At 44.2% G+C, this 24632-nt stretch overlaps 1 non-coding gene across 1 annotated transcript; it reads left to right on the top strand.

Moving 5' to 3' along the window:
- Window positions 1–24128: 24128 nt before the first annotated feature.
- TRNAH-GUG lies at window positions 24129–24200 on the top strand. The gene has a single exon. It is a non-coding gene; the product is annotated as a tRNA-His (tRNA).
- Window positions 24201–24632: the final 432 nt, after the last annotated feature.

Genomic DNA, 24632 nt, shown 5'->3' with positions numbered 1-24632 from the left:
GGGTACTCCAATCTGTTTTACCACTCAGGTAAGATGACCTTTGTGGTAGATGGTAGATCTGTACCATAGATCACAGCACTATAGTCCCAGTCCCAAAGGACCAGTCACTTACCCCTGGTCAGTTGCGCCTTGGATTTTACGCCTAAGACAACACTCATAGTTTAGTATAGGATTGACTATCTAAAGATTTATTATATAAGAAATGAGTTTTTACCAGTTTTAACCTGATAAATATATGCATACAAATGAGTTAGTTCTTTTATGTCTCAAAAGGTAATAAAAGCTTCTATAATAAGCAAGCTCTATATGTCCCCTAAACACTGGGGATCTCTTGCTTATGCCCAGAAAACCTTGCCCTTGAGAGTCCAAGCAGCATCGAGATAGTTTCTCCTTGTCAGGGATTGGTATTCCCTTTACCCGATCCCTGAGTTGCCGGCTCAGCTAATGGGAGGAATTCACTTACAGGTCTCCTCTTCATGGAGAGAAGGGCAGGGGAGAGCATTCAACAAAGTCTGTTGTCCTCAGATGTTGCATAGTAGTTTATCTGGTGTTGATGGCCCTTCCTTTTTGGGCAGAAGATGATACTCTCTGTTGGAGACTGGTATTTCACCCTAGTTAATGCTTCTTTCCAGTCTGGTGATTTACAGTTACAGAGGCTTACAATGCAACAACTTAAATATTACTGCATGACATGGGATACAGATGTTACACATGAGATTGTAAATTGCCACACGCATTAAGCATTCATTCAAGTCTAAACCCAAAGCACATTTTTTTAATAATTCTAATACCTATTTTAACAATACTAAAACACAGGTGAACCAGACTGATTCCACCTGTGTATGTCCAAATGAGGCTTGGGGACCTTGGCATAAGCTGGCACCTGGTTTGCCAGTGTCACAGATCCTCAGCTGCTGATTTCACTGTAGCCTTTTTGGCTGTAGTGGAGCTATTGTGATTTACTGTAGCCAGGCTCTGGCCTCTGTCCTTTAATGAGCTGTTAGGAAACTCTGGATATAACAAACAATAAAAGTTGAATGAGAGTTGCCTGCAAGATAATTTATATAGTGCGATAGCATGCACAGTCCCTGTTCATGATCATGTGCAAGGGGCTGTATAGACACAGAGGAAGGTGTAAAGCATTTCGGATCTAATTTGAAACAGAAAACAAGTCATTGAGGCAAGCAGTGGGAGGAAGGGTAAGGTTAATGATAAGATCACTGGGTCATAGGTTAGCTTTGTACACAACTCAAGGGCTGAAGTCATCCATGCTGTGGATCAGTTTGTTTGACAGCTACATGCCTGTCCCTGCAGCTTAATATTCATTTGGCTGACAAAATGGGGAAACGGCAGCAAACTACACTTGAAATATTTTAACCCTTGCACAGAAAGGAAAATGGTATAAATTTTACTTAGTACAGGCAGATCAACAGTGTACAAGGTTTGTAATGCTGGTCAGGGCTGGCTCCAGGTTTTCTGCTGCTCCAAGTGGTGAGGGAAAAAAAATGCCAATCGGCGGCACTTCAGCGGCAGCTCAATCGCGCCGCTCCATTATTTGGCGGCAGTTCGGCGGCGGGTCCTTCACTTCCTCTTCGGTGGCAGCTCAAAGATGAAGATTGGGACTGAGGGACCTGCTGCCGAATTCCTGCCGAAGACCTGGATGTGCTGCTCCAATAGCGGCCGGAGTGGTGCCCCTTTATAATTTATCATTTAATATTCCAGTTTATAAGTATCAATAAATTAGCATCAGACAATCATCTTACTAGCTGCCTCTAGTTCCATTTGTGCTCTACACAAAGATAAAATTGGTTGAAACCACCCCCATCTAATAATGTAGAGTTCTCTCTAGACTCAGGGTCTGGTAGGTTCTTTGAACTGGCCTTCTAAGTCTCCAGGGGCAGCGAAAGTAGAGATAGTGTCTCCTAGTACTTATGTGGGTGGTACGCGAGAGCAGGAAATATAACATACTAGCATGCAGGAGGAATACAAGGAGAAAAATAGGTAGTCTACATGTAAGATAAGAACACGGACCATTAAAACAATAACTCAAACAGGTGACAAACCCACAAAGCCAAGGGAATTCTCTACTTGACGAAGTCAAACAGTGCAGAGACACTATAGAATGTCTGAGCATACATACTCAGGACACTACTAAATTGTGGAGATCCTCTTCTAGCAGGGGTGTGCATTTCTTTCTTAAAATGTTTGGTGGTTGCCTTAGCTCAACACTTCTTTGCTAAAATGTGTACCTCATAAAACTAAAAAAGCTATTACCTGTATTAAAGCAATTTTGTCACTCTACAAGCAAGTTCACATGGTAACACAGCTTCTGCAAACATTCTCAAATTGCTACCATGATCACACTGGGTAAAGTGCTAGATTCACCAGTGTATAGTCAGTAAGATATCAGTGTGCAACTAATGTATTGGGAGAACTGTAGCAATACCAGTCAAAGCAGATAAAAGATATGGTCACCAGACTAGGTTAGTATTTAAGTTAAGCTAGTTTTTTCAAATAAATACATCAGTAAACAGAAAATTAAATGCACCATTATAATTTTAAAAAAAATTAACATTAAAATTTAATTGGTCAAAAGGCAATTTTTTTTTAATTTGACAAATAAAAATGCTACTTAACCAAGCATTCCCGCCAAATACTATTAAGTTTTTGTACCAAGTGTCAGATAAAAAAATAAATAAAATAATTTCTAAGTGGAGGAATAATATGCATGTTCAAGCCTGAGAACAAATTACAATTGAAAATTTAATACAACCTTAAATTAATACATGATATTCTTTGCACTACTAACCCCATATTTGATTATTACAATTGCTAGAGATTTAAAAATGACATTTAATAATTTTTTATTTAACTTCTTGAACACCATTCTGTTTAGATAGTCCATAGTCACCTTTCTGGATCTAACTCTCCTGTTAAAAAGTAGCTGCCAGGTCACCTGCACTCTGACGAACTGGAAGATCAGGCATCTCCTCACCACTCACATCCTCACTGGGGCCGGAAGGCACACCATGAACATTTGTGTCTATAAAAGCAGCAAAGAGGCCTGTGGCACCTTATAGACTAACAGACATATTGGAGCATGAGCTTTGGTGGGTGAATGCATCTGACGAAGTGGGTATTCATCCATGAAAGCTCATACTCCAAAACATCTATTAGTCTATAAGGTACCACAGGACTCTTTGCTGCTTTTACAGATCCAAACTAACACGGCTACCCCTCTGATATTTGTGTCTATGTATCTCAGGAGAGCTCCTTCTTGCTTAGATAGAAAAGCTTCCTTTGCTTTCTTTCTTTTTCTGAATGCTGCCCCAGAGGGATGTTTTCTTCTTTCACTCATGACTACTGTTCTGTGCCAGCTATAGTGGCCCTCAGCACTCAGTTGAAGGGGACAAATAAACAGGCTGGTAGCAGGCCTGAGTGAGAGAAGATATCAGTGTCTTAAGGGTCTAACTGCTCCTACTACTTCAGCTTACTGCCTGTTCTCCTCAAGTGGGTTCAGGGAAGCAGCAGGAAACAGGAAGCTCCCTGAGAAGCTGGTGTTAATCAGTCCAGGCTCCTGGGGGTGCTAGAGAGGTACATTAGAGGCTCCTCCTCCTCCTCTCTTCCCCGGCAGCTCCTGCTGCTTTCTGTTATTCCCTCTCACCTTTTCTCCTGCTTGCCTGTTAGGTCTCTTGTGCCCTCCTTCCTCCCGCACAACACTCCACCATCTCTGTGCATCTAGAGCAGAGAGAATAACATATGCAGTATGCAGCAGACACCATTTTTTACACTCTGGGTCCTAGTGGCGCCCTCCACCCTCTTCCCCCTGTCTGGCACCTGAGGCGGCCACTTCAGTTTGCCTCATGGTAAGGCCAGCCCTGACTGTCACTATATTATCTTAATAGCGTCTCCTCTTGTACTTAGATACCATCTGTAGAACTGTGTAGTTTTTACTGTACTGTATATGTATAATATCATTTCACAGCAACAGTAGGAAAAGAACTCAGATCTTATTACTCCGGAAACACGTGCCCCTGCCACTTATACAGAAGGAGAACAGCTCTAGTGTGTGCATTTTGCTCTTTAAGATAATAGTGGCTGCTTTTAACCTTAAGAGAGGGTGTATTTTGGTATAGATCAGTGTAGTTCCACTGAAGTCAATGGAGCTATGCCAATTTCTACCAAGTGAGAATCAGGCCCCCTCTATGTGCAATAGGGCTGGAGTTTTCAAAATGCTTTAATGGGACTTGTGTCCTGACTCTCTGATTTTTTTCAGTGGGATATGGGCTCATACATCATGCAGGCATTTTTGAGACTCCCATGATGGGTATTTAATTGGTTGAGGAAAGACAATACACCAGATTCTAGTCTCTTATCCTACTATCAATCTAGAGTAACATCAGTGTAATTGCTGGAGTTACTCTGACTTTACACCAGTGAAAATAAAAGCACAGACATCAAAATCTGCCAGGGAGCTTTTCCAGTTCCCTGTGGAGATGGGTTTGTAGTGATTTGTGATGTAGAAGGTGAGAACTGGGTGAGGAAGGTATCTTGATTATCTAAAAGGAGAAAAGGATAGTGATGATTCTGTGATTTAGATCATAGTGTAATTAGTTTCATTATACTCTATAGCCCTGATTCACCACTATGTTACTTTTGTTTTACAGCAGTGTAATCAACCTGAGTGAGAGAGCAGACCTTATATTTTGTGCTGTACCAGTCAGAAGTGACTAAGGAGTGGTGTAAGAAATAAAAAGACCAATTCATCTTTTAGGTCTGTGGAGTCACTCCAGGAATGAGTTTTGTCCATTGACCCAATACTCATATTTAATGTATTGTGTTCTGTCTCACTTTCTTTTTAATGCTATAGCTTTAATCCTTATAAAACATCTGATGGTAAACACTGCTTCTCTTCACAATCCTACTGCTAACGATGAGCTTACAACAGCACTTAGTTAACAAGTTATTAAAATATTTGTCAGCTAGTCCCAAGTCTGAATTTTGAAATAGCTTTGATAGGTTTCCCTTTGGAGGCAAGCTGAGTATTAACAAATTGGCTGTAATGGGCATTCATTTGAGCCATTTACTGCAAGTGGAGGATGAGTGAATAATTTCATCCGGAACGCAGATCCCAAGGCCTGCTACTCCGTGGAGCACAGCTTGAACAATGAATAGCTAGCAAAGGCCTAGAGTATTTCTGTGGGACTTAAGAAAGTCAGACTAAAAGAGAAAAGGAAAACAATTAAGGGCCAGCTCTTCAGCTGGTGTATTTAGTGCAGCTCTCTTGGTTTGAATGGAGCTATGCAGAATTACATCAGCTGAGGATCTGGCCCAATCGGTTTTCTTCTGAAACCAAGAGATTGAGTCTGAGCAACCCCATGGCTTTGAGGGGGATTAGGTCTCCAAACTTGGATCTGGATCCACATGTTACAACACAGTAGTGCCTTGAGGCCCAAACCAGTGTCAGGGCTTGAAAGAGGAAGACTGGTCCAGTGGTTAAGACAGTAGCCTAGGTCACCCTGATTCAATTCCTTGCTCAGCCACAGACTTCTTGTGTGACCTTTGGCAAGTCACTTAGTCCTTCTATGCCTCAATTCCCCATCTGGGAAATGGAGATACTAGTATTTAGTTATAGTAATATATGTATTTCCCTACCTCACAGTTGTTGTGAGGACAAATACATTAAAGATTATGAGGCATTCTGACACTACAGTAATGGGGGCCATATAAGTACGTTAGAGAGGGCCAGTGTCTGACTACACTGCTCCATAGCCAAAATGCTTCTGAAATAAATGTAGTCCAACTTTACTAATTCTGGGTCACTGAGAACGAAAATGATGCTTAAAATTGTTGATTGGCTCTAGTTTTCACGATATGTTATTGGGTCAATATATACGATCCTTGACTTGGGAATGGCGGAGGATAAGTGAGTTATAAAGGGAAGGGATCTCAATTTAAACCAGAAATGACTAAAATACATCTTTGACTGGATCTAGGAATAAATCTATGACTGCGTTTGGACAGTACTTGCTTTTTAGGCAAAACAATGACTGATGCAATCTGAAGCTGGTATTGCTTCATACATGATATGAATTGCATCATGTTATTCCTAGAAGTCATGGATGATGCAATCATAAGGAAGCTTACATCACTCTGCTGAACAAATTGCCCTATATCAGCTCTAGAAATCATACAGTGTTGTGCTCTCTTCTTTGTCAGTGTTTGATTTTGCAAAGGGACACATTTCTGTTTAGCCAAAGTGAGCAGAGATGCCTCGTACTTGTGTGAACAGTGCAGATAACTTCTGCTATGTTTGTGCTGAAGTGACTTTTGCATCACAAAAGCGCAGTCTAACCACTATGGTTAAGAAAGCCTATCACCTTTATTTTGGCTGCAAAATTGGAGATCAGGACAAGAGGTGGGCCCCACACATATGCTGCAATACTTGTGCAACAAATCTTGGCCAGTGGTTGAACAGGAAAAGGAAATCTATGCCTTTTGCAGTGCCAATGATTTGGAGAGAGCCAACAGATCCTACCAGCAATTGTTACTTCTGCATGGTGCCTCCAGTTGGGAAAGGTGTGTCAAAGAAGAAAAAGTGGACTGTGCATTATCCAAACATTCCATCAGCTATACGCCCAGTACCCTACGGAGAAGGACTGCCGGTTCCTGATGCACCAGAATCATTCTCACTTGAGTCAGACGAGGAAGAGGAAGAGGATGAGGATGAAACTTCTGGTCCTGAACCATCAGTGTCACAGGACCCACATTTTCTCCCATCCTCCTCCTCCGAACCACACCTCATAACACAAGGTGAACTGAATGACCTTGTCAGGGATTTGGAACTACTCAAGAGTAAGGCAGAGCTGTTGGGCTCCAGACTACAGCAGTGGAATCTCCTGGCAGGCTATCAGGGCAAATGGAGCCCATCAATGCTTGCAGACTATTGCTGGACAGTGACAAGAGATGCTCCATTTAATGAATACAAGAGACAAGCCAAGAAGTGCCGAGTAGTCACTGAATAGGACTAAACTATGTACATAATAGTTTTTTGCCTTTTGTTTCATAATAAGTTTTATTTATATAACCCTTTTGCTGATTTGTAAAGTGTTACATAAACAGGACAGGTGAAATATTATCATGTAAAGCAACCATAAACACATGAAAAGACCTAGGTTTACAATTTATGATTAAAACTCTACTATCTACACAATATACATAGACATAAAATGTAAAAACTTAAATATCTTAGAAACAGTAGCCAGTCAGTTGTTTTAATTGTCATATTGGAATTCAGCGTATCAAAATACATAATAAATATCACATTTTATCTCTGAAGCAGACGACTTCTCAAAAATTGTAGACCAGTGCTATCAGATCCGTATAATAGGACAAACAAAATTCCCCAATCCAGACATGCATCCAGTGTTGGGGTGTTTGAAATCCAGCTCTTGAACTTAGTTTTACAGCTCAGGTTCCCCACTTTCTCTCTTTCTTTTTTTTTATGTGATTGCTGAAACATACTGGGTCTGATTCTGAGTGAAGTTCCATCAGTGTAAAACCAAACTGCTGGAAAAGGAGATCTGATTCAGGCCCACCGTACGCTAGTAAAGAATCAATAATTAGGAAAAAAATATTGAAGACAAAGTCCAATTTGCTTGAACAGTCTCTAAATTACAGCAAACATAATTATTCCTGAAAAGGGTGTCTCCATAAGGAGGTTAAATATATAATAGAAATTCATACATCAGGAAATCACAGTGGGGCTCTTGAACTAGGGACATGTGGTCTGAATCTGAGTTCATACCACTTTTACACTGGTGAAACCCCATTGTCTCTGGGTGAGTTATTCTTGATTTACATAAGTTTAAGTGACTTCAGAATCAGGGCCAATGTCACCGTTGCAGCATCCTGTGTGTTCTGGCCAACCATACAGCTCCCTCTATCTTCTGTTCTAAGTACATCACTACAGCACTGCTGCCAACGCTTGCGATTTCATCATGAGTCTCATGATATAGATGTTTTTCCTAAAGCTGGAACCAGGTTATTTCCTGAGAAGCACTGCTTTGACTGGCACAAAAGTAAGTTCATAGTCCTTATGGTTGAGAAGAAAATCTTGGAAATGAGAACTCTAAATGTTCCTACAGCAGAAGACAAACTGAAAACATCCCACTGTTGTTATTATATCTCATGATTCTTCAGCATGATTTTTGAAGCTTGACTCATGATTTTGGAACCCGTGGTGTTGGCAATACTGTGATGCTCTCAGGTCCAACCTCAAAAGAAAGAGTCCAGAGGCCAAAATCTGCTCTTTTAGATTGGTGTGTATCTGGAGTGACTCCATGGAAATAGAGAGTGCCCTGAGGCCCAGATCCACAAAGATATTTAGGCTCTTAATATCCAGGATCTAGGTCTGAGATTCTGGCCTCTGGACTTGTGGAGAGCTTTCAGTCCCATGTTTCCTGTATGGCATGTAGCCATAATTACTAAGCCACGGAGTCCTCCTTTCCCACCTCCTAGTTGACTTCTACACCAAACTGTAAAATCCCAAGATGTTGGTATAAGTCTATGTAACTCCTCTGGTTTATGTCTCTCCCACCCCCACCCCCATCCCCCCAAATCAGGTGCATACTACTCACCCGATTCCCACAAATGACAGAGGAAACAATTTCTTGGTGTTCACTCTCCTGGGCAATAATTATAATTTGCCTGGAATGCAGTTTATTGTAATTCATCAAACACATTTCCCTATGGCATAATTGTGTAGCACCTACATAAATATTCCTGTTAAACTCTTGGAAAAAAATACAGCTGAATATGATGGAGGACAGAATCTTTAAACCCCAAAGTTCTCAAAGGAACACTGCCTTTCTCTCCCCTTGTCCTAGGGCTTGATCCAACCCCTTTTAAAATTAATAGTAAGACTCCTATTGACTTCAGTGGGAGTTGTATCAGACCTTATATATTTAGAGCTCATGGCAGGTGCTGGATGGACAGCCCTGCTCTGTTTATACACTAAATAGGCACACTACAGGGAGTGCAAGTTTCCCCTGGTTGCCTTAGTACTGATCTGGAAGGATGACAACTGGCCATCAGAGGATAATTCATTCTTCATACCCCTTCAATCACTAGTTTCTCTGATTAGACTGCCAACAAGAGAACCAAGTAATGGTACTTGTGGTGGATTTTGTGATATGACACATGTTCATGGGAAGTTGGACTAAGACATCTTAACTTGTTTCACATAGGCTACCAAACAGCCATCAGAGAATAACAGTTTTTTGCCATAGATTCAATGGTGACCTGAACTATTCACTTCCTCTGGAACACTTATTTGATAGGTCCATCCTCTACTCACAGTGGCTTCCTGCAGGGGGATTAAACTAATGATATTGCACTGAATTTGATGGGTATGTTGGCAGATGTTCTTGGTAATAAGCCTCCTGGGGGCTACTACCCCAATTCAGGGACTTTACAACAAAGACAGGCCTGTGAAAAAAGAAAGACAGCTGCTGAGGGAGAGGAAGCTGTCAAGGCAGTAAAAAGGATTTGAAAAGCAAAATCCAGCTGTTGCCTCTGCTCAGAGCCTGAGACTGGAGCCCGTAAGTGTAGGCTGGATGGGTGTGCTCATTTCTTTTAGAGCAGAAAGCATACTGGGCACTGTAGTCCCAGTGCTATTGGGATTTTTAGACTAGTCGCACACAGCATGCTGGGAAGAGGGTGGAGTATTTAAGTATCTTTCTTCACTGAGTGTAGGTAGAGGGGTTAGTAAGTTTTGTCTGTATGCCGGATAAGATTGTTTAGGGCTGGGCTTTGTTACCTTTTCTCAAGGGAGAATCTAGGTTCTTAGGAGAAATGTAGAGGAGGAAGTAGCCCCAGGAGAGGGGCTGTGTGGTTTTTAAAGAACTCCCCAGGTGTGATCTTCTGTAAATATTGGCCAGCTACAGCTTCCCAGAAGCACTTAAAATACAAAAACCCATTACAGGAAAGTAAATCAATCGTTTGTGCATTGGGGATTGGCTTTTTTTAATTTCCATTTTTTTAAATGGAATTGACTTCATAGGCCATGTTTCCTTCTGGATATCCATAATCTTTTGCTAACAAGAAGTGACACAGCTATTAAAATCTCTACTCTGCTCATATGGTTAGATGGTGATCCCCATCAGAAGGTAACTCCACCACTCAAACAATTATGAAACCATTTAAAAAAAACTAGGCCAGAACAAAAACCCTGCCAGCACTGCAGTCCCCTCTATAAACATCCTTTCCTTTCACACTGGTATCTGAATAGAAGTGGTTGCAGTTTTGGTGAAAAACTTATGAAGACCTTTGAATAATTGCTGTGATATTTTTTGCCTTTTTTCTGACCAACTGGTTCAAATTGGTTATATTTTGAAATTTTAAAATTTCAATGTACATTTCTTTTTGGAAAAAGAAATTGTGTGTCCCTCCCCTATGTTTTACCAGCTCTTTATTTGAATTAAATATCTTTTATATGATTTCCATGTACAAGAGCAAGATGCATCACTTCAGTTTAGATGAGTTTGAACTGTAGATTAAGAGAAAAGACACAAGGAACATCAAATTTCTGAGGGAGACCACTGTCTCCCTCATTCTGTAATATCCTCTGAATCCCTGAGCAGTCCAGGTCCCTGGCAGACTCTTAAACATGCAGTGTGAAAATAATGGGATTACAAGCTACATCTGCCACAGGTTCTTGTAGTAAAATGTTAAACTATATTATACAGTTCCACCACTAGGTGGTGCCAAGTGTAGCATACCGCCACGTTGCATAAGCTCAGGAGTGCTGTTCCTGGCAATGCATTAAAGGATCTTATAGCTAACGCATTTGGTATGTCTCTCTGGGAAGGAAGCTCTGCAGCCAGTTCATAACTAGTACAGAAGCGTGACTTGCTGGTAGCAGCCCTGCAACGTACTGTGTACAAAGAGTACATAACAGATTCTTCTCAGTGATTTAACTTTTTATAGATAAGTGAGGAGAAAAGTGAGTCAGTGGCTTTTCCCAGATGCTGCTGCTTTTCAGACAAGTTCTGCATCCCCAGCTGTCTGGCCTACCTAGTGCTAATAAAATTTGAATTGATCTGAGCAGAGACTAGGGGTCTAACTGAAAAGGAAGAAAGTGAAGGGCAATAGGTGGGCCTCAGATTGCCAGTTGCATTCAAAGCAAATTAGAACCGCCACCTTAATGTTAAGGTAGGATAGAACTAGCTGGTCAGTTTCCAATGGCACATTTGTTCTGGCAGAAGCAGCAATGCTTCCCACACCCAGTCTTGCCAGAGTGTCTTACCACTGTTCTGAAAGTATCAAACGTTCAGTCAATCTTTTTGGTTTAGCAGTATGAAGTAGAGCTGATTTTGCTTCCTTTAAACACAGAAACTTTTTAAAGACATTGACAATGTAAAATGTTCCCTTTCTTTCTTTCCAGTAGTGGCATGCCCTGTTTCTACATAAGCCTGTTCAAGTGTGGGATCCAGAGCACATGTGTGCAGCACTGAGGAGGAATCTGAACCAGAGCTCCAGATTGGCTAAGGTAGATCAGAAACATATGGGCTGGAACTAGGAAATAGAGAGTAGCAGTGTTCAAAAATCTGTTCAAATCTGTTCAAAAATCATGATTCAGGCTGAAAATGGTTTTAAAACCATGAGGTTTAAAAAGAATAAATTTGAGGTCATTTTTAGTTATCTTCTGATTACTGAGCCTTTAAGATTCACATTCTCAAGTTTTTCCTCCGGAAGCCTGAGGACTGGAAAGGGCAAGCAAATATTGTGAAGGGAGAATGGTTCAGTTTGGAACTCTTTAAAATAAAAAGTCTCATTTTTTTCATGAAACTTCTGTGGGATTTTCTGACCAGCTCCACTCAGGGCCATGGGGAACCCACCCTTTCCTCCGGAAATAGCACATATCATGCACCTGCAATGTGGGCCAACTTGCTTCAGTATAAATAGGATGAAGGAGACTTGTAGTGTGTGCTAGTAATTGCTGAACTGCTGCTTATTAGCAGGCCAGATACTTGAGAATTATAAGCAGATGCTTTTATAATGCATTTGTCTCTGCTCATTAAGCATGAAAGTTGTTTTACATTCTTATTATCATCATAATCTTGCAGTTATAGTGAGGTAAAAACTCTTCCATGATAGGAATTTTCATAGTCTTTATTTAGGAGCAGTTTTTTCTGTTATACTCATTTATTTTTAACTGCCCTCGGCATGGCAGAGGTACACTAAAAAGTGTTAAAGAGGCAGAGCAGGAAACTTGTGTTTAAAAAAAACTGATCAAGGATGATCTCTAAACAAAGCTATAGAGTCTAAATGTAGTGGGTATAGCTCCATTAACTTCATCCATTTACATCATCAGAGCATGTGGGTGAAAAGCTTCAGATATGATGTAATCAGTATAATCGGCATACAGGGCCGTCCTTAGGATTTATGGTGCCCTAGGCGGGATTATTAAACTCATGACCCTGTGCCTGTCTTGCTCTTAGCAACACAAACATATGCTTACACTATTGGAAAACTTGCCACATGCATGTTATTAAAACCCAGTTTAACGTAGTTAAGCCACTGTAATGCTGATGGACTAGCACTAAAGAAGTAGCACTGTAGAAAAAATTCTGATTTGACAGAATGATGCAAATAATATAATATTTTTAATCTGTCAACATTTTATTGGAAATTTCTATAAAGAGGTATTGAAAGAAGGATTTGTTTTTAATTAAAAGCAATCTTTCTGGCTTTTTTAGCTGCAAAATCAATAATAATGTCATCATATGACATAGACAAAGTGATGTCTTGTTTGATTGCAAGAATAGCAAGACCAGTCAAGTGTTCCTGACTCCTTGTAGAGCGGAGATAGTTTTTAATGAGTCTTAGTTTTGAGAAACTCCATTCTCCTGATGCTACTGTTACAGGAATTGTCAGTAGAATACGAGTGGCAAAGTACACATTAGGATATATGTCAACAAGTTTGCTGATATGAATAAACTGTACAAAGTCCATCATCGATTTTGCATGTGGCAACATTGACGACAGTGTACTCAATTCTTCATACAGTTCAAGTACATTTAAATCAAAATGATCGCCGTGCTTCAGGAGGCTCTCTAGGTCAGGGGTCCCCAATGCGGTGCCCGTGGATGCCATAGCGCCTGCTGGGGCCTCTCAGTACGCCTGCGTACTGGCCGGCGGACGAGCATCCACCGAAATGCTGCTGAAATTCAGCAGCATTTTGGCGGCAATGCCTCTGGATGACGCTGCTTGCCGCCGACAAGCAGCGTCATCCAGAGGTGTCGCCGCCAAATTTCAGTAGCATTTCGGCAGAAGCTCATCCGCTGCCACGGTTCTTCATCTGGCACCTGGGGGACCACTGCTCTAGGTTCTTGCACTTTGTCATTAGTTGCTCTTTTTTTCCTATTTCGTTGAATTTAGTCCTGCTCAGCCCGCTACCAGCTGAGTGAATGGAACCCCAGGCCGACAGCAGGTTGAGTGGCTCAGTCAGGGTATCAGTTGCCAGTCTGCTCAGCCCACTGCCAGCCTGGGGTTCCTTGGGGGTCCCCAGACCAGCAGTGGGTGCTGAGTGCAGGGGCGGCTCCAGACACCCGCGTTCCAAGCGGGAGCCTGGGGCGGCAAGCCCTGGGGGGCGCTCTGCTGGCGTCGCAAGGGCAGCAGGCAGGGTGCCTTCGGTGGCATGCCTGCAGAGGCGGCAAAATGTCTAGAGTCGCCCCTGTCTGAGTGGGGCCGGCCACTGGGACCCCGAGTGGCAAAGGGGCAGCAGCCGGAACCTCTGAGCAGCAGCGGGCTGAGCCACTCAGCCCGTCGCTGCGTGCCATCAAAAATCAGCTCACTTGCCACCTTTGGCACATGTGCCATAGCTTGCCGACCCCTAGTCTATACACTAATAAGGAGATGAGCATATTACAGTTGTTGGAGGGCTCTATTTAGCAGTAACAGGGCTATAGGAAAGTCAGTCAACATTTTTTGTTTCTCTGATGAAAACTGACCCACTCCTTTCCCCATACCAAACTTGTCACAAATAATTGTCAACAACTTAATTTTCTGTTTTTGGCTAAGATATTGATTTTTTTAAAAAAATAAATATTGAAATTGGATTCAGGATTGTTAGCAAGCAATTTTGGCGAACAAATTTGTTAAATGACAATCTAAATGGCAACACAGTACTGCTTTCATGCTTGGCTCACCCCCCAACCTGCTGGTCCAACAGCTGCAGTAGAGGAGGAGATAGGTGGAAAACTGCAGGACCCCAAAATCCACCTCTTGGGGTGCAGAGTGATAACAGCAGCAGCAAACCCTCAGGTCCTATCACACGCCAGTTGGCACCACTGCCAGCCCAATGGATCATGGTGAAGTTAGCACAGCATCTGATTTCAGGGATGAGACACCCATGGAGCCACAGCAGCTCATCCTGCCTTGTGCAACTCCTCCCGGATGAGATGAATCACTGCCAGCCCAGGGGAGAGACGCGCTCCCCAGCTAGGGTGGCCAGATCCAGACGTCCTGATTTTATAGGGCCAGTCCTGATATTTGGGGCTTTGTCTTATATAGGCACCAATTACCCCCACCTAGGGTGGCCAGACAGAAAGTGTGAAAAATCAGGATGGGAGGTCGGGGGGAATAGGAACCCATATAAGAAAAAAACCCAAAAATTGGGACTGTCCCTATAAAAGTGGGACATCTGCTCACCCTACCCCAACTCCCTGTCCTGATTTTTCACACATGCTAATTGGCTATCCTCAGCCTAGCCATCTGTGACCATTCCAATCCTGGCTGCCTGTGAGGAAGTGAGTTACTTTCACTGTCATTCCTCAGCAGGCAGCCAGCCTCCCCTCCCCACGCAGCACCTCACCCAACCCAGCCCTGACAGAGGGGAGTGGGGAGAGAGGGGTGCTCCATGGGGGGAAGGGAGAAAGGTGGGTACTCTGTGGGGCAGGGGTGAGAAGAATGGATGTTATGAGGGACAACAAAGGATACTGCCAGAGCCGCCGAGCCTGCCTCATCTCACGCTGGGGAAAAGAGTCACACTCACAGGTGAGTTCCTTCCCAGAGATCCCAGCAGCCAATCCCCTCCCTCAGACTGTGCTGCATTCAGCTCTCTCTAGGACCCAGCAGCCCTGCTCTTACATGCTCCACTGCTTCCCATCTGTCCAGGCTCCCGGCACAGTGGTGCCCCCAGGCACAGTGGTGCCCTAGGCAGCTGCCTGTTCTGCCTATGGCTAAGGACGACCCTATCGGCATAGAAGCTGAAAGCTGCTGATCAGTGTTGACCATACACAGATATTCTTCATCACAGGAATAGCAATTGAAAGACCAAATAAACATTGCTGGGCTAAGATAGGCTCAGGCAACATTAGGAGTATGTTGTTGTGAATACTGCTTTTGATTTTGTCTTTTAAGAAGATAGACACTGGTGAATTTAAAACAGCGTCACAGAGACATTCATAAATGTGTTGGTTACCTGAATCCATGGGCTTGATCCCAGTTTAATTACATGTTAAATAACTAACATGGAAAAACCCTACTTTGCTTAACACTGTAAGCATTATACATGACACATTCAGTTGCTCCCATAACTCAAAGGGCTTGTTATGCAAATATAAATATATTTCTTTGCTGGCACACCACACTGTAAAAAGGGCATATATGCTACAATGCTTGTTTGCCTTGTTTTGTTTTTAAACATGTTTTTTGATGCTTTGTATTTTATTTTGCACAAATACAGCACTAGGAGCCATTACAGACTTTAATAACCAAACCATGTATATATGGCACTAGTAGGTAATAATAGGCAATATGGCCAGATTTAGAACAGCAACCTGGATCCTTAGACTTTGGGTTTTATTAGCAAATGCTTTGTTAGACCTAATCAAACACTTACATTCACTAAACTGCCTCCATTTAATGTAATTCACAAAGCAAGAGCCAAATGTTAGAGCCTCTACTTCATCCTAATAGTCTTTGACCCCGTGGCTGACTCTGCCACTACATCAGTTTATAACCTTTTTGAAATCCTGTCCTCCCTTGGATTTTGTTGTTCCAGCCTCTCCTAGTTCTCCTCCTACCTTTCTGGTTGTTCCTTCAGCATCTTCTTCAGATAAGCCACCCTCCTACCAGTTTGCATGAGGTGAGAAGTTTTTAGAAACATATAGGTGCAGTACCCAGTCATAGCTTACACAAGGTTGTATCAAGCCTCTTTGGTTGGGGTTCTATTTTGAGAAACAAGAGAGAGAGGGTTTAGCTCAGAGTCCGAATTTGTTTAAAGCCCTCCAAGTTTGGGAGAGGGCTGTTCAGATAAATAGCCCTACTTTTGACTGGAACTGAGTCTCCTACAGCCTAGAAGGGTGCCCTAACAGCCAGGCTATTGGCTATTCTATGGTGGGTCTCTCTCTCTCTGTCTGTGATTTTTCTTACACAAAATGTCAAAAAGGTCTTATTTTAATTATGATGCACACCAAGCTTACTAACCTCAATATCTTTTGTGAGATGGAATTCTTGTTTTCTCATTTTGATCCTTTTCTTGTGATAAATACTAAAATGAGAGCTTTCTTACCAGACTCATTACTACTTTCCTCTGACTGTATCCTGAAGATGAGGCTTCTTTGCCTCTGTACCAGCTTGTTCAGGTGGTCTGCAGTAGAAAAACTTTTGGTTGTGAGCTTAGGTTACTCATCATGTACATGTGCAGGCTTAATTACAAGAAAAACCAGTACCCAGGACACTTTTAAGTAATGCCTTAAGTCAGATATAAACCAGGGCTCCAAAGATGAAAGCCCAGTGATTTTCTAAATCACATATTCCCACTGAGTGTCAGTTTCAAGGGCATGATCCTTTTCAACTTCATGCACATGCTTTGGAAATTATTCTCTTGACTGCTGAGATACTTGTATTATAAACATTAAAGCATTTTTTCCAAGCAGCATGATATACTTTCATGTTAAAATTCTTTTAACATAGTTCACTTTATAAGAACTGATTGAACTTTTTAGACCAGCAAGGATGTGTTTTGTATGCTGAAGAACTTAATCCTGTACATAAATCTTTCTACCTCCATTGGGTTCCCCACAGGAGAGGTATTGTCTACCTTTATTCAGATGCTCATAGGTTCACCCTAGAAGATTCTGTTGATTTGGGGAGTTGCTGGGGCGTGGGGGGCTACTTTTAATTTTAGTTTTCTGTTACAGAGCAGGTACACGCAGTAGTTTCACACTTTATCAAAAAAATTGTCCATCTTCAAGGTGATGAGTATGCTTTAGTTCCAGATTCAGTGGATGCACTCAGGAACTGATCCTATGCCTACTGACATCAATATAAAGACTTGCATTGATTTCAGTGGGTATTGAATTGGGTCCTTGAAGTTCCAACAACCTGAAAGATTCTACTAGTTCTAGAGAGAGTCTCTCTTTCAAACAGGCAATTCCAGTTCAACCTTTCAAACAAATACACCATTTAAAGGCATCCGCAGTCCATACTTATCCTACAGAGTGGCTCAAAGCATTTGGTTAATGTCCACAACCAATGGTCACAGTACACATATAGTTACAGTACAATATAAAATAGACCTAAATTGTTAATTGAGACTGTACCTCAGAAAATCAAGTCACTGATTGGGTGCCTGTGCTTGGGGGAAAGCAAGTTTGAAAACTTTGGTCCAAATTACTTCCTTTGGGATTCTGATACTCTTGTGATGAGTAGCATTTTGCTTAGTATTTTACTCAGTGAGTATCATTGTTTTCAATGGAACTATTTGAGAAGTAACATGCTACTCAGCATGAGTAAGTATGGCAGAATCTGGCCATTTTAACAAGGCATGATTAGAAAGCAGGGAGGTCACCTTTGTAGGCCTGAATAAATAGTAACCTTATGCATAATTTGCTTACCTTATTTCCACGGAAATATTGATATAAATCAGATCTTGACTCTCTTAAGAGCCAAATGAAGAACAAGTGCGATCATTAAATGAGTGAATTTTACTATGGTGCATATTGTGTATATAGATCTTAAGAGAGATTTATATGTCATGCAAGCGAAGATGAAAGAACTAAAAAAAAACCCAAGTTCTTTGATTCTAGCTGGTTATTCGGTGAATGTGCAAATAGAGTAGTACCATAAAGTATCATGCCGATTAATGTATTCTTTCATACTATGGCATAGATATGTTTCCAAGGCAGTTTGCTTACATTTAGTGGTAAGTGATCGAGCTGAAATGTACAGAAGTGGGAGGAAAGTGAAATGTTCACAAGGGGGCAATAAAACTAATGAAATATAACCTGCAATATAGTGCCCCAGCTCAGCCAGAAGAGAATCTCACACACCTACTCCTAAAGACCAGCAGACTAAGCAAGTAATGCAAAAACAGTAACATATGTCACTGTAGACAAAGAAATGAGCAATTACTATGGCAATGTTGTTACAGCGCAAGCATGCTAATATTGCCTAGCACAGGTGAGAAAGGGGAACGGCAGCACCTTTCATCATTTTGGCCCCGTTTTAGAACTAATTGCAATTTTATTTTTGGTTGACAGCAGAAATATTTCTTCAATTCTAGGTTTACCCCCCAACACACTCCCACTGCAACCATTGCCCTATCCAAACCAGACACATGCCTTAATCGGTAGGAAAATCTCAGAGGTAGGAGTGGGGATTTCTTTTTTTCAATTGGGATCTCTATGGTGGAAGTGGTTCATATTTGTCTGCTTTGTTTTTGGCCATGGGTAGCCACTGCTGACTGTATTGCTCATGTGGCTGCATAGAAGCACTGGTCCCAATTCGGTTCCCCACTCCTCCTGCCCCCTGTGTTCAAGGGAGGGATGGGGATAAATGTGGCCTTAAGCCATCTTTGTGTTTAATGTATTTCAGAATAGCCTAGTCCCTGCCTGCCTTCTAGTGTAAGTTGGAGCCACCTCAAGGTTACTCCAACTTACACACTGCTTCCCCTACCCACCCCGATGAACCTTGGGAAGTGGAGAATAGCTGTAATGCAGTATACTTCACCTCTGCCCCCTCACTTCCATTCCTTGCTACATGGGGGATTTGAGTAGGGTTGCTGTAGAGACCTTAGACCGGTCCTGTGCCAGCTAGGGAGGAAGCCATTTCTGTCCCCTTTCAGTTTCCTTTATGGGGTGGTGGTGTAAAGGGGCTTTAGATTATCCATCCTTCTATCTTTAACAAGGTATTAGTGGGAGGAGCAGGGGTTCCTCTATAATCCATTATAAAAATCTCCATTGATGGGAAATAGAAACACTTGCTGCTCAGAGAACACTCCTTGCATGTCCTTGCTATGACTACAGAGAGGTTTTGCAAGTGAAGATCTTATTTAAAAAAAGAGAAGAATAACTGCTGTGAACCAGGTGCAAGTATTTCACCGCAGTGCATTTTGTTTGAAGCACAATTTTGTGATAATATTTGTGGGGCCTGAAGACCAGAGAGCATCACTTTTTTGTTTTTGTTTTGTTTTTTAAAATGCATGACTGTAGGGGTGGGGGAAGGAGTGTTTGTTTGCTAAATAAAGCTTTAACACACGGGTCTGCATATGAGGGAAACATTTATTATAAATTATTAATGGTTTTCCAGTACACACTAAACAGATTGTACATGCCAACTCATGAGGAAGATCCATTAGCAAATCTTTCATTTTGTGTGTGGGGGGCAGCAAGTTAGAATGTGGAACTGCAAAATTGATATTTCTAGATGCCAAGATGTTGCCTTTATTCAGACTGGGCTTGGACAACCGCTACATGTGCCTCAAAAGAAGGGGTGAGCAAACTAGCTGTTTTAATCCTGCCCCTGAGCTTCTGCTGGGGAACGGGGTATGGGCCTTGCCCCACATTGGCGCCCCAGTCGGGAAGCAAGGTCAGGGGCTGCTCCACGTGGCTCCTGAGAGCACCGGCATATCCCCCGTCCAGCTTCTGTGTATAGGGACAGCCAGGGGCCTGGAAATCATGCCCAATGTAAGCTACAGGGACAGCACTTGTGAACAGGACAACATGCAGCAGAGACATCCGGTCTGTGTAGGAGCTGGAGGGGAGAGGCAAAAGGTGCTGCTGAGCTGGTAGGTGAGGGCAAGGTCCCAGGCGGGTGTTATGTGAGGAGCTGTGTAGGCCGTAAAAGGCGGCCTGCTGGGCAAGAGCAGGTGAGCAGGGCCAGGGCTGTGTCTGCGGCCAAAGCCTTTGAGAAGCAGAGGAGGGCCAGAGGCGTTGTTGCCTGCTGGGGCCCATGCGATGGTGTAGGTGTACGCTGACCATAGCAGTTCCCTGGGAGCTGGGCCCACTCACCCAGCCCATTTCCTTGTTAGTATAGTGGTGAGTATCCCCGCCTGTCAAACAGAACGCCGGGTTTCGATTCCCCGACGGGGAGAGTGACTCCTTTTCAAGGGTGGGACAAAGAAATCCCCGGCCTGCCCACCGCCACATGCCCTTGCAGTCTCCTTCTAGGCCCACTTCCCTTCGCACCCTGCACTCAGGACTTTCACCTCCTGTCATGGTAGAATTCCCCACTCTGAACCTTAGCCTCCAAAAGATGGGGTGCCAGCATTAATTCCTCTAAGCTCAATTACCAGCTTAGGACTTGTAGTGCTGCCACCAACCAGGAATTCCAGGGCCTGCTACACTCTGGTCCCCCCAAAACCTGGCCCGTGGTCCCCCAAGACCCAGTCCCTCTGGATCTTAACACAAGGAAAGTAAACCCTTTCCCTCACCGTTGCCTCTCCCAGACTTCCCCTCCCTGGGTTACCCTGCAAGATCACTGTGATTCAAACTCCTTGAATCTTAAAAACAGAGAGGAAACTTCACCTTCCCCCCTCCTTCTCTCTCCCCCTCCCAGACTCTCCCTGAGAGAGAAAGTAATCCTAACACAGACAAAAATGAACCTTTCTCTCCTCCTTTCTCCCCACCAATTCCCTGGTGGATCCAGACCCAGTTCCCTGGGGTCTCAGCAGAATAAAAAAAAACAATCAGGTTCTTAAACAAGAAAAGCTTTTAATTAAAGAAAGAAAAAAACAGTAAAAATTACCCTTGTAAATTTAAGATGGAATATATGACAGGGTCTTTCAGCTACAGACACTGGGAATACCCTCCCAGCCTAACTATAGAAGTAGAAATTAAAATCCTTTCAGCACAATGCAAATTTGAACTCCTTCCAGCCGAATAGACATTTGCAAGTAAAGAAAACAAACATAAGCCCAACTCACTCTATCTACCTAGTACTTAACCATTCTGGACATATAAGAGACTGTATCAGAGAGTTTGGCGAGAAACCTGGTTGCACGTCTGGTCACTCTCAGAACCCAGAGAGAACAACCCAAACACTAACAGCACACCCAAAAACTTCCCTCCCTCAAGAGTTGAAAGTATCCTGTTCCCTGATTGGTCCTCTGGTCAGGTGACAGCCAGGCTCACTGATCTTGTTAACCCTTTACAGGCAAAAGAGATATGAAGTCCTTCTGTTCTATTAACTCTTAACTATCTGTTTGTGACACCTCCAGAGAGACAAATTACCTCGCAAGGACACGCTCGCCCTAGCGAAAGCCTCTCCCTGGCCTTCCGCCACCGGGCCCAGCTTCGGGGCCTGCACGCGGGGGCACGTTTCCGAGTGGCAAAGGGAAATAGGCTGGCCAGGGGCATGAGGACAATGGGCCAGACAAACGGGGAGGGACTTGGTCAAGGGGTGGAGGAAGACAGGCATGGGATTGGCTTCCTGTCTTTTTCCCTTGGCTCGGGATTTCACCGGTGGCTGTAATGGGGAGACTTGAGAAGTACCTGTGGCCGCCGGCGAGGTAGGGGGCCACCCCGAGTGCGCAGAGCTCAGCCTCTTCGGCTGGGCTGTTGTTTGTGTCAGGGCCTGGCCGTGATCGTATAGTGGTTAGTACTCTGCGCCGTGGCCGCAGCAACCTCGGTTCGAATCTGGGTCACGGCATTGCTTTTTGTTGGGGGCGGGGAGGGGCTATCCTGCAGCATGCCTCGTGGCTCAGCCTGATTGCGTCCATTTGCCAAGAGAGCCATGGGCCGGTCCTTAGCTTCTGCTTGGTAAAGGAAAGTGAGTGGGGTCCATCCGTCTGAAAAAGAGTGCCAGGCCTTCTTGCTGGGCGCCAGGGTCCAGAAGCAGCGCATTCCCTCCTGGAAAGGGCTGTGTTTCGAATGTCCGTCCAGTGCGCATTGAACGGAAGGATCTGCGTGGCTGGGAAGCTGCGAGCCTCCAGAGGCGCTTGAAAAGCCAAAGGGTGCGTGGGTGAGTTTGTGGTGAGGTGAGTGTGAAGTGTGGAAGGGGGAGGGTGTGAAGAGGAGGTTTTGAGAGTTAAAAGGGGCTGCTGAGCTGGTAGGTGAGGGCAAGGTCCCAGGCGGGTGTTGTGTGAGGAGCTGTGTAGGCCGTAAAAGGTGGCCTGCTGGGCAAGGGCAGGTGAGGAGGGCCACGGCTGTGTCTGCGGCCAAAGGCTTTGAGAAGCAGAAGAGGGCCAGGGGCGTTGTTGCCCGCTGCGGCCCAGGTGCCGGTGTAGGTGTACGCTGACCATAGCTGTTCCCTGGGAGCTGGGCCCACTCACCCTGCCCCTTCCTCGTTAGTATAGTGGTGAGTATCCCTGCCTGTCACGCGGGAGACTGGGGTTTGATTCCCCGACGGGGGGAATGACCCCTTTTCAAGGGTGACACAAAGAAATCCCCGGCCTGCCCACCGACACATGCCCTTGCAGTCTCCTTCTAGGCCCACTTCCCTTCGCACCCTGCACTCAGGACTTTCACCTCCTGTCATGGTAGAATTCCCCACTCTGAACCTTAGCCTCCAAAAGATGGGGTACCAGCATTAATTCCTCTAAGCTCAATTACCAGCTTAGGACTTGTAGCGCTGCCACCAACCAGGAATTCCAGGGCCTGCGACACTCTGGTCCCCCCAAAACCTGGCCCGTGGTCCCCCAAGACCCAGTCCCTCTGGATCTTAACACAAGGAAAGTAAACCCTTTCCCTCACCGTTGCCTCTCCCAGACTTCCCCTCCCTGGGTTACCCTGCAAGATCACTGTGATTCAAACTCCTTGAATCTTAAAAACAGAGAGGAAACTTCACCTTCCCCCCTCCTTCTCTCTCCCCCTCCCAGACTCTCCCTGAGAGAGAAAGTAATCCTAACACAGACAAAAATGAACCTTTCTCTCCTCCTTTCTCCCCACCAATTCCCTGGTGGATCCAGACCCAGTTCCCTGGGGTCTCAGCAGAATAAAAAAAAACAATCAGGTTCTTAAACAAGAAAAGCTTTTAATTAAAGAAAGAAAAAAACAGTAAAAATTATCCTTGTAAATTTAAGATGGAATATGTGACAGGGTCTTTCAGCTACAGACACTGGGAATACCCTCCCAGCCTAAGTATAGAAGTAGAAATTAAAATCCTTTCAGCACAATGCAAATTTGAACTCCTTCCAGCCAAATAGACATTTGCAAGTAAAGAAAACAAACATAAGCCTAACTCACTCTATCTACCGAGTACTTAACCATTCTGGACATATAAGAGACTGTATCAGAGAGATTGGCGAGAAACCTGGTTGCACGTCTGGTCACTCTCAGAACCCAGAGAGAACAACAACCAAACACTAACAGCACACCCAAAAACTTCCCTCCCTCAAGAGTTGAAAGTATCCTGTTCCCTGATTGGTCCTCTGGTCAGGTGACAGCCAGGCTCACTGATCTTGTTAACCCTTTACAGGCAAAAGAGATATGAAGTCCTTCTGTTCTATTAACTCTTAACTATCTGTTTGTGACACCTCCAGAGAGACAAATTACCTCGCAAGGACACGCTCGCCCTAGCGAAAGCCTCTCCCTGGCCTTCCGCCACCGGGCCCAGCTTCGGGGCCTGCACGCGGGGGCACGTTTCCGAGTGGCAAAGGGAAATAGGCTGGCCAGGGGCATGAGGACAATGGGCCAGACAAACGGGGAGGGACTTGGTCAAGGGGTGGAGGAAGACAGGCATGGGATTGGCTTCCTGTCTTTTTCCCTTGGCTCGGGATTTCACCGGTGGCTGTAATGGGGAGACTTGAGAAGTACCTGTGGCCGCGGCGAGGTAGGGGGCCACCCCAAGTGCGCAGAGCTCAGCATCTTCGGCTGGGCTGTTGTTTGTGTCAGGGCCTGGCCGTGATCGTATAGTGGTTAGTACTCTGCGCCGTGGCCGCAGCAACCTCGGTTCGAATCCGGGTCACGGCATTGCTTTTTGTTGGGGGCGGGGAGGGGCTATCCTGCAGCACGCCTCGTGGCTCAGCCTGATTGCGTCCATTTGCCAAGAGAGCCATGGGCCGGTCCTTAGCTTCTGCTTGGTAAAGGAAAGTGAGTGGGGTCCATCCGTCTGAAAAAGAGTGCCAGGCCTTCTTGCTGGGCGCCAGGGTCCAGAAGCAGCGCATTCCCTCCTGGAAAGGGCTGTGTTTCGAATGTCCGTCCAGTGCGCATTGAACGGAAGGATCTGCGTGGCTGGGAAGCTGCGAGCCTCCAGAGGCGCTTGAAAAGCCAAAGGGTGCGTGGGTGAGTTTGTGGTGAGGTGAGTGTGAAGTGTGGAAGGGGGAGGGTGTGAAGAGGAGGTTTTGAGAGTTAAAAGGGGCTGCTGAGCTGGTAGGTGAGGGCAAGGTCCCAGGCGGGTGTTGT

This window comes from Gopherus evgoodei, chromosome 1 (genome assembly GCF_007399415.2).
Source record: "Gopherus evgoodei ecotype Sinaloan lineage chromosome 1, rGopEvg1_v1.p, whole genome shotgun sequence".
In the NCBI taxonomy this organism is placed as follows: Eukaryota; Metazoa; Chordata; order Testudines; family Testudinidae; genus Gopherus; species Gopherus evgoodei.
This window is presented reverse-complemented; position numbering and strand designations above follow the sequence as displayed.